Source organism: Eufriesea mexicana, unplaced genomic scaffold (genome assembly GCF_001483705.2).
Source record: "Eufriesea mexicana isolate 0111107269 unplaced genomic scaffold, ASM148370v2 scaffold33, whole genome shotgun sequence".
In the NCBI taxonomy this organism is placed as follows: Eukaryota; Metazoa; Arthropoda; class Insecta; order Hymenoptera; family Apidae; genus Eufriesea; species Eufriesea mexicana.
The window spans coordinates 593322-604210 of NW_016908206.1; the positions used below are offsets into that span (position 1 = coordinate 593322).

At 32.1% G+C, this 10889-nt stretch overlaps 1 pseudogene; it reads left to right on the forward strand.

Moving 5' to 3' along the window:
* Positions 1–2935: 2935 nt before the first annotated feature.
* On the forward strand, positions 2936–4389 carry LOC108552837 (peptidyl-prolyl cis-trans isomerase CWC27 homolog; annotated as a pseudogene).
* The last annotated feature ends 6500 nt before the right edge of the window (positions 4390–10889 follow it).

The window sequence follows — 10889 nt, forward strand, 5'->3', positions numbered from 1 at the left end:
CTTTTATCATTTGATGAAGAAGCATAGAAAAATGAAGAAGAATCTGTGATATTAAATAAAAAGTTTAGTAGTAAGGGCAAAGCAGCTCATGATCATTTAACTGATCCAAAATCAAGCTCACAACCAGCTGTCGAACCATCTGGACTTGCATATAAAAAAAGAAAAGGAAGGAAGTGGCGATTGGGAAAGTGACGACGAAGTAAAAACTCAAGAAGAATTAGAATTACAAAGGAAGAGAAAGAGTTAGTTTATTGTTTACATTATAACTATGTTACAGAAAGTGGGACTTTGTATTGACTGTCTTATATTTATATTTTCAGAGCAATGGAGAAAAGGATACAAAATAAATTGAAAGATGTAAATAAGGAATTGAAGAAAGCAGAAAATTGTAAAATAGACGATATTGAAGATAAAGATATAGAGGATAATGAATAGGGAATAAAGAACTCTTTATGAAGTTTAGCACGAGAGAAAATCGAGGATATGCGAGATAAGAGAGTTAAATGCAAGATACACCAATATCTAAAATTATTAAGATAACTCATGTATTTGAATAGAATTATTTGCAATAGTGTGTATATGCTATAATGATTATAATTATAATGATAATTGTTAAGTGATATGTACTACGAAACATCTTTTTCTCGCAACTGTCCGTAATACGGACATCTACTCAGATTTTAATGTCTATACTTCATTGTTTATTATGTTGTTAATAATTAACGTGTATATGTGAAGCTTTTAAAGTGAATAAAAAGTATCTAAGTATATAACCATCGTAGTTTCATTTTCGTTTTATCAATAATATAATCATTCGCCTTCTTCCATGATTTCACGTTCGTCGGGCTATTAATAAAGTAAAGAAAAGGGAGTAAAGTGTGATAATTATTTATGTCGTTTTATTGTTTTGTTTCTCCCGCCCAATGCGTCACGTGGTTTTTAATTCTGCAACTTCGATCAACGCCATCTATGATTTGGGCTCAAAAATCCAGAAAGTGATAGGAATATAGGATAGGCAAGGAGGTCGTCGAGGTGCTGGTCACGTGGTAAACAAGGACAGAGTGGGGATAGAAAAGGATAGAATGGCTCCGGCAGTGAAAAATTATTAATTACTCAATTTCCGTAAACAATTTGTGAACTTTTATAATTTCATTGCAAAGCTGGAACTTCAGGCAGGAATCAAAATGTGAACAAAAGTGCTATGAGAAGATTCGCAAGAACATTGCTTTTATAATGAGTGCATAAAGTTTCATAAATTAATTGCGCAAAGGATAGTAATTAATGAAAAACCAATGGCGTCTTCGACAATACTTCGACAACAATTCAAACACTGCGCAGAACAATTATTAATAATTAATTAATTGGGGACAAATTTCTATCGAATAACATATGTGAAAGTTCTTGAAGGATCTGGCTTTACGATGCAATTATAAAAGTTCATAAATTAATCACAGATATTGAGTAATTAGCTAATTTTCCACTGCCGATTTGATTTATTAAAATATATTCGGAGCACATAACCAGAGTTAGTAATCTAGTAAATTGAAGTCAGTGCCATCTATGAGTTTAAACTCGAACCTCAGATTCGGTAAGATGAACACAGATGGCGCCAGAAGAGTTTTTAAACCACATAACGTGATAGCGGACGAAAGGAAACAATAAAACGATATAAATAACTAATACACGTTCTCTTCCCTTGTTTTTATTCACTTAAAAACCCCATAAAATTTTCTACATTCTTTAATAAGTTCAGCCCACGGAATGGTTTTAATTCGACAGTCAGCATTCGCTTCTTTACCTGGCAGATGAGAAATCTGCAATGGTACGTATGTCAATGCAATGGTAAAAGCTCCTGTATTAATGACAGAAATTGACTAATTTGTTAATTTTTCTCCAAGAAAACAGGTGAATGCATAGAAAATGGGAAAAGAATTCCAAGAAAACGTAAGAAGCAGTGTTGTGTCCATGGAGGTGTGCCTGCATCAAGCAGAAGAATGTAAGTATGTGTATTAATATAATCGTAAGTTGTAATTAAATAGTGTAACATATAAGCCATTGTTTTTCTATGTTTTATTAGTGATAGCAGAGCTTAGTGTAAAATGACAATATTCTGTTGAAGTGAATGGACACGTGCAATAGGAGAAAAATATTGGACTCAAGGAATATCAGCAGCGTGAGCCATTAGATGCCAATTATTATTTTTAGCAGTAATAGAAATATGTATGGTATGATATGTGTTATCAAGACAGAAATATTTAATGATCTAATAAAGATTCATAAAAGGGAAATGGTGTAGGCAGATGAAAGGGATTAAAATTAATTTAGGTGATGGCCTCTTGTAACAAGATATAGAGAATGCATTGAGGTTGAAAGATATGTTGTGCTCCTGATTTAAGTAAATATTGATATCAGTCAAAGTCAATGATCATCGCTAATGTGTTATATTTCAGAATGATCTAGCTGAGGTATACAAAGAAAAGGCAGAGGTTCAAATAAAAGCAAGCAGAAGAGGAAATGCATATAATGCAGAATTAAGAAACAAAAAAGAGGCTGCATATGTATCAACGGAGAAAAATGTGTGGCATCAACATGAAAATATGAGGATCATTGAAGAGATTGAGAATGAACAAGTGGTAATAGTTATGAAAGGTAAAGTTAAATTAAATATAGGCTGTAAATGTTGCTATAAAGCAGAAATGTGTAGAAATATCTGTAAGAACTTAGAAACTATAAAAGCAGCAAAAATAATGGAGGTGTTGCACATCATGAATCTTATTGGGCCAATAAAGCTAATGTCAAAAGGAGGTAAAGGTATGTCTGACCTGCTGATGATTATTCGAGAAAAGAACCATTTGGTTGACTGATTTATAAATGACTGAAGATTTAATATGGAATATTGACGATGGATTTTTTTTATTATAGGAGACATACAAACATGAGTAATATTTAGATGCGAGAGCCAGTTACTAAGGGTAGAGAAGTAAGTATTAGTTAATAATATTTCAATGGATTGTATATCTGTTTTTAAAAATTGGACCGATATACAATATTTACTTTCTAAATTTCTGTATTAATATATTAATTATTTTCTAATTCGAATTGCAATAATAAATAATAAATTCTAATAAATTTGATTTTAAAAATATTGTACATTAATGAAACCAATATATTTGTTATAACTAGGTTGTAATGAAAACAACTGTTGGTGATATTGAGTCAGAATTATGGGTCAAAGAAACTCCGAAGACATGTAGAAATTTCATACAATTATGTATGGATGGTTATTGGGATGACACTATATTTCATAGAATTATCAAAGGATTCATAACACATGGTGGTGATCCCACAGATATAGGAGAAGGTGGTAAAATATATGGAGAACCATTTAAAGTGAGACTACATTTAAAAGTAAAATGAATTCGTTTTTTATTCAAAAATAATTATTCGATATATGTGTTTTAGGACGATTTTCGTACAAGATTACGTTCCTGTGGATGAGGTTTAATTGCTGGTGGGTATGCTGGAGAAGATGACAATGGTTTCCAATTTTTCTTTACTCTTGGTTCTACATCAGAATTGCAGAATAAACATACAATCTTTGGTAAGGTTACTGGAGAAACTATATATAACATGCTTAAACTTGAAAAAGCACCTGTGGATGAGGTAAATTTAATGTTCACAAGAAAATATGTCCAGAAATGATATAAATATCATAATTCCTCTTCTTTGTAGAATGATAGACTACTGTATCCCCCAAGATTGTTAAAATCTATAATATTGAACAAACCATTTTCTGTTATTATATCCAGAACAATAGTACAGAAAAGTGAAGAAGTGAAGGACAGTTTAAAAACTAAAATAGCAGTGGTAAAGTAAAAATCATATATGTTTGCAGAATTTAGCCCTGGTAGTATTATTCCTTACAATGCAAAATTTTGTTACAGAGATTTCAATGTTTTATCATTTGGTGAAAAATCAGAGGAAGATGAAGAAGAATCTGTGATATTAAATAAAAAGTTTAGTGGGATGGTAAATCAGCTCATTATCATTTAAGTGATTCAAAATTAAGCTCACACCAGCTGTTGAACCACCTGAACTTGCAATTTAAAAAAGGAAGGAAGACCGCAGTAGTGATTAGGAAAGTGTCGACAAAGTAAAAACTCAAGAAGAATTAGAAGTTATAAAGAAAGAGAGTTAATTAATTGTTTACATTATAACTATGTTATAGAAAGTAGGAATTTTTAGTAACTGTCTTATACTTATATTTTCAGTGCGATGAAGGAAAGGATAAAAAATAAATTGGTGGATGCAAAGAAGAAACCGAAGATAGTAGAAAATTATGAAATAGGTTATGCTGAAGATGATAAAGATATAATGGAAAATGAATAGAGAATAAATGACTCCTTATGAGGTTCAGCACGAAAGAAAACCGAGGAGATGCACGATAAGAGAGATAAATGCAAGATAAATCAATATCTAGAATTATTAGGATAAGTCATGTATTTGAATAGAATTATTTGCGGTAGGGTGTATATGTCGATAAATATTGTTACATATATATATTGTCATTATAATGATAATTAGTACGTGATATGTATTATGAAACATCTTTTTCTCGCAACGGTGCGTGACGGACATCTATTCAGATTCTAATGTTTATATGGCATTGTTTATTATGTCGTTAACAATTAACGTGTATATGTGAAACTTTTAAAGTGAATAAGAAGTATCTAAGCATATAACCATCGTAGTTTCATTTTCTTTTTACCAATAATAAAATCATTCGCCTTCATCTGTGACTTCATGTTCGTCTATAATTAACTTATCAACTTTTATAATTGTATCGTAAAGTCACAGCCTTAGCGAGCATTCTAATATAATTCTGGATATGAATTCCTTGTTATTTAATTCATTATTGGTGATTATTGTAGAGTGTTTGAAACATTGCCAAAGATACTAATGGTTTGTCTTTCCATTAGTATAATGGAATAATTAATAATTTCAGTTCATGAATTAATTATAGAAATTTGGAATTTCTCGCAACAGAAATATATTTATATTTGCTCCATTGACATTATTAAATATAAGAGACATCGTTTGATACTTTACATCGATACTTTATCACATAGTTATTTCAAAGATGCAAAATTTTCCCGCTACAAAAATACCTAGCATGTCCGGTTGCAACTAACTTCCAGTTGGCGGCAAGCGGGCATAACGGTAACATGGTGGAATATTCTCACGCGTTAAAATGAAACATTAAATCGCAGAACGTTTCGTGAAGTAGTGATATCGCTGATTGACGTTTTAATTACTTTACGAAGTTTAAGATTACTAACTGTGATCATTTCTTCGGTGATAATATACTACATGTGAAAAAAAGTGATGTTACATAGTGTAAATCGTATAACGATACATGTGGGAAATGAAGTGGCGTGAGTGCGGGATCCTATAATACTATCGTTACTATCGGCTGTAGAAGATTCTAGAATTCAACAGTTCGTTGGAATATTTGATCAACATTACTCTGTATAGGCAGCTTTTTAATAGTTTGTTCAATTTTTATTCGAACTTGACGTTCCGTTGCAACATAGTTATGTATTATCTCTTTTACATTGTAAATTTTAATTGTGGATTAGAATATTTCGTTACTACTGCATAGAATAGGCAGTTCTTCAACCAGTAGGGCAATTATATTACGATTGAAGGTGCATATATGAAACAAAGTAACGGAAAAGCAAGTGCCTGTGAAATCGTTCTACAAAGTATACTTTATTCGTCTATATTTCTGAAATTACGCTTTTCGGTTAGATTTTCTCGACATGACAGCGTAGAGTAATTTTTCCCTTAACGGAATTGGATATTTTTTTTCGGTTTCAATTGTGCGTTTTTCTAAAATAGTGCCGAATGTGTCAGTGGCTGTCAGATCGCACGACGCAATTTACTTTTTTGGCTTCTATCTTTTGAATTAGGCGTTTTGAACCGCATTTTTCCACTAGTTCGCGTAGAGTGAATATTTTCATAACGGGATTGGATATTTTCTTTCGGTTTCGAGCGTGCGTTTTTCTTAAATAGTGCCGAATGTGTCAGTGGCTCTCAGATCGTGCTGCGCAATATACTTTTTGGCTTCTATCTTTTGAATTAGGCTTTTTGAATCGGATTTTCCCACTGATTCGCGTAGAGTGATTTATTCCTTAACGGGATTGGATATTTTTTTTCGGTTTCGAGAGTGCGCTTTCGAGAAATAGTGCCGAAAGTGTCAGTGGCTCTCAGGTCGTGCTGCGCAATTTACTTTTTTAGCTTCTATCTTTTGAATTAGGCATTTTGAGCCGGATTTTTCCTCTGATTCGGTTAGAGTGATTCTTTCCTTAACGGGATTGGATATTTTTTTTCGGTTTCAATTGTGCGTTTTTCTAAAATAGTGCCGAATGTGTCAGTGGCTGTCAGATCGCACGACGCAATTTACTTTTTTGGCTTCTATCTTTTGAATTAGGCTTTTTGAACCGGATTTTTCCACTAGTTCGCGTAGAGTGAATATTTTCATAACGGGATTGGATATTTTTTTTCGGTTTCGATTGTGCGTTTTTCTAAAATAGTGCCGAATGTGTCAGTGGCTGTCAGATCGTACGACGCAATTTACTTTTTTGGCTTCTATCTTTTGAATTAGGCTTTTTGAACCGGATTTTTCCACTGATTCGCGTAGAGTGATTTATTCCTTAACGGGATTGGATATTTTTTTTCGGTTTCGAGCGTGCGTTTTTCTAAAATAGTGCCGAATGTGTCAGTGGCTGTCAGATCGTACGACGCAATTTACTTTTTTGGCTTCTATCTTTTGAATTAGGCTTTTTGAACCGGATTTTTCCACTGATTCGCGTAGAGTGATTTATTCCTTAACGGGATTGGATATTTTTTTTCGGTTTCGAGCGTGCGTTTTTCTAAAATAGTGCCGAATGTGTCAGTGGCTGTCAGATCGTACGACGCAATTTACTTTTTTGGCTTCTATCTTTTGAATTAGGCTTTTTGAACCGGATTTTTCCACTGATTCGCGTAGAGTGATTTATTCCTTAACGGGATTGGATATTTTTTTTCGGTTTCGAGCGTGCGTTTTTCTAAAATAGTGCCGAATGTGTCAGTGGCTGTCAGATCGTACGACGCAATTTACTTTTTTGGCTTCTATCTTTTGAATTAGGCTTTTTGAACCGGATTTTTCCACTGATTCGCGTAGAGTGATTTATTCCTTAACGGGATTGGATATTTTTTTTCGGTTTCGAGCGTGCGTTTTTCTAAAATAGTGCCGAATGTGTCAGTGGCTGTCAGATCGTACGACGCAATTTACTTTTTTGGCTTCTATCTTTTGAATTAGGCTTTTTGAACCGGATTTTTCCACTGATTCGCGTAGAGTGATTTATTCCTTAACGGGATTGGATATTTTTTTTCGGTTTCGAGCGTGCGTTTTTCTAAAATAGTGCCGAATGTGTCAGTGGCTGTCAGATCGTACGACGCAATTTACTTTTTTGGCTTCTATCTTTTGAATTAGGCTTTTTGAACCGGATTTTTCCACTGATTCGCGTAGAGTGATTTATTCCTTAACGGGATTGGATATTTTTTTTCGGTTTCGAGCGTGCGTTTTTCTAAAATAGTGCCGAATGTGTCAGTGGCTGTCAGATCGTACGACGCAATTTACTTTTTTGGCTTCTATCTTTTGAATTAGGCTTTTTGAATCGGATTTTTCCACATATTCGCATAGTGTGAATTTTTCCTTAACGGGATTGGATATTTTTTTTTGATTTCGAGCTAGAGTTTTCGAATAATAGTGCCGAATGTGTCAGTGGCTGTGAAATCGTGCTGCGTAATAGACTTTTTCGGCTTGTATTTCCGAAATTAGGCTTTTTGATTAGGTTTGTTTTATATATTAGTGTAGAGTGGAATTTTCTGTGACGGGATTGGATATTTTTTTTCGGTTTCGAGAGTGCGTTTTCGAACAATAGTTCCGAATGTGTCAGTGGCTGTGAAATCGTTCTGCGTAATAAACTTTTTTGGCTTGTATTTTTTGAATTAGGCTTTTTGAATCGAATTTTTCCACTTATTCTCGTAGAGTGATTTCTTCCTTAACGGGATTGAGTACTTTTTTTTGGTTTCGAGCTAGAGTTTTCGAGTAATAGTGCCGAATATGTCAGTGGCTGTGAAATCGTACTGCGTAATAGACTTTTTTGGCTTCTATTTTTTGAATTAGTCTTTTTGAATCGGATTTTTCCACATATTCGCGTAGTGTGATTTTTTCCTCAACGGGATTGGATAATTGTTTTTGGTTTCGAGCTTGAGTTTTCGAATAATAGTGCCTGTGGCTGTCAGATCGTGCTGCGCAATATACTTTCTTGGCTTCTATCTTCGAAATTTGGCTTTTGGATTCGGTATTTTTTTTATATTTGCGTAGAGTGAATTTTTCCTTAACGAGTTTGGATATTTTTTTTCGGTTCCGAGCGTGCATTTTTGAAAAATAGTGCCGAAAGTGTCAGTCGTTGTCAGATCGTGCTGCGCAATGTACTCTTTTTGGCTTTTATCTTCGAAATTATGCTTTTGGATTAGGTGTTTCGGTATAACAGCGTAGAGTTGGTTCAAGACTTCATTCTATTGAAATAAACAGGCACTTGCAACAGTAGAATAATATTGGTCTCATGGAATATCATCAGCGTAGTGCGATTAAATGGGAAGGATTATATTTTTTGGTAAGGGAAAACTGAAGGAGCAATACAAATATGTAAGGTATGATATGTTTATTGGACTCTATGTTGGCTAATGTACGACATACAGGATAGTATTCTTTGATGGTTAAATAAAGAGTAAAGTAAGTAAAATTAATTTAGGTGATGGCCTCTTATTACAACAATATATAAAGAATACAGTGAGATTGAAAGTTATATTGCATTCCTGATCTAAATAAATATTATTAATATCATTGTTCAAAGAATCTAAGCATCGTTATTGTGTTAAATTTCAGAATGATGGGACTGATGTATATAATGAAAAGAGAGAGTTTCGAATGAAAGCAATAAGAAGAGGAACCGTATATTATGTCAAATCAATAAACAGGAAAGAGGCAGCTTATGTATCAACAAAGAAGGATGTGTGGCATTTACATCCAAATATGAGGATCTTTGAAAAAATGGAAAATGAACACTTGGTAATAGTTATGAAAGGTAAGTTGTATATAGAGCCCAAATATTGCTAAGTGATAAATATAGAAAATTGAATCTAAGCTCTTACATAGAGAAATGTTGTTGACCATCACTAATGTGTTATATTTCATAATAATGATCGCACAAAAAGTTGGAATTATAGCAACATTCTTATACTGTGGTTAATTTAATATTTAATACTTACATGAGTGATAGGTTTTGTATTTCCTGTATCTTATGATTATTTATATTTTCGTTTTCTTTCTGTAGTAAATAAGATTACTATAGAGAAGTGTTTTTCTTGCATAATATTCTTATTATTTTCTAATAAATATATATTAACATAAGAAAGCGTAGAAAATAAATTTTTTTATTTGGAAATATTATTTACAATTGTTTATTTACAATGTTTTCATAGGCGAGAAATGAATACAAAATAAAAAATAGATTGAAGAAATTAGTACCAATTACGGACGGAATCGAACCCCGGATCTCCATCATAGGATTTCTCAAATGTTGCGTTATGCCACGACTGATATTTGAAGTAAGTGCTAGTAAATCTGTATTTACAGAAATCATAAAAATTTAATTTGAAATATCTCAAAAATTATCGAGTAGTTGCGGCTATAATGATATATATTCTTGAACTGCATGGCGAAATCTATAAAGCTGTAAATTTCAACTAAATCGGTGACCCGAAGGACTTGCACTTTCCTTGTAAGATATATTACCGTGAGGTTAGCAAGTATATATTAATTTAGCAAATGGAAAGCACGAAAAGTTGCCATAGCTTAAAGGAAATGTATACTGACAATGTATACTAATATTGACGTCCTCCTTAATGATAAATTAAAATTGCAAGAACTAGTAATTAGAATGCAAATTATGCGACATAAATAAGCTTCATTGCACATTCATAATAAGCATTCATGACCAGTTAAATGATTTAGTACAGTTGTATATATTTTTATAGTTACTCTTTCTAAGGTTTTACTTTTTTCTTTTTTTTCGTTCCTTTTTTATTGCAAAAATTCACGAATGGAAGGTAATTAATTGTATAAATTTATTATCGATCCAGTTTAATAATTAATTTGACTCGCATTTTTATCAATAAATAAGAAAACAAAAAAGTCATCCTCTTTTATTTACTTACAGTATTTAAAAAATTATAGCAGACATGATGAAATTTACTAGAAAAACCGTATTTTAGAATATATTTTAAAAAGAACATAAGCAAAATGATATAAAAATATTTTAATTTGAGTACAATAATTTAATTTAAATAAAGATATTTGAATCTGAATTATAACTTTTTAGAGTTGATATTACTGATTAAAAAATATTGAATTATTATGTCTTTAAATTAGTAACAATTATCACCAAAATTTTCAGGAAAGAAGATTAAAGATTTCTATTGTTAAGGAAAATATTTATAAACAAAAAGAATATATTTCCTTTAATATTATAAAAATAAAATTCATCGTTTGTGGCAATGAAATTCGTCTTGTGAGACTAGCCATGGTCTAATGTTGTATTACGTAATTTACCAGAGGCAATTCTATGAATATTAAAATAGAATTATCGATAATAACAGAACTTACATAAGCAATCGATTAAACAATTTCATTTATCAGAGAATTAGTAGAATTTTAATGAAAAACTTTTATTACAGTCACTCAATATTCGTTTGTACTTCAAGCCCTCTGAGAAAGT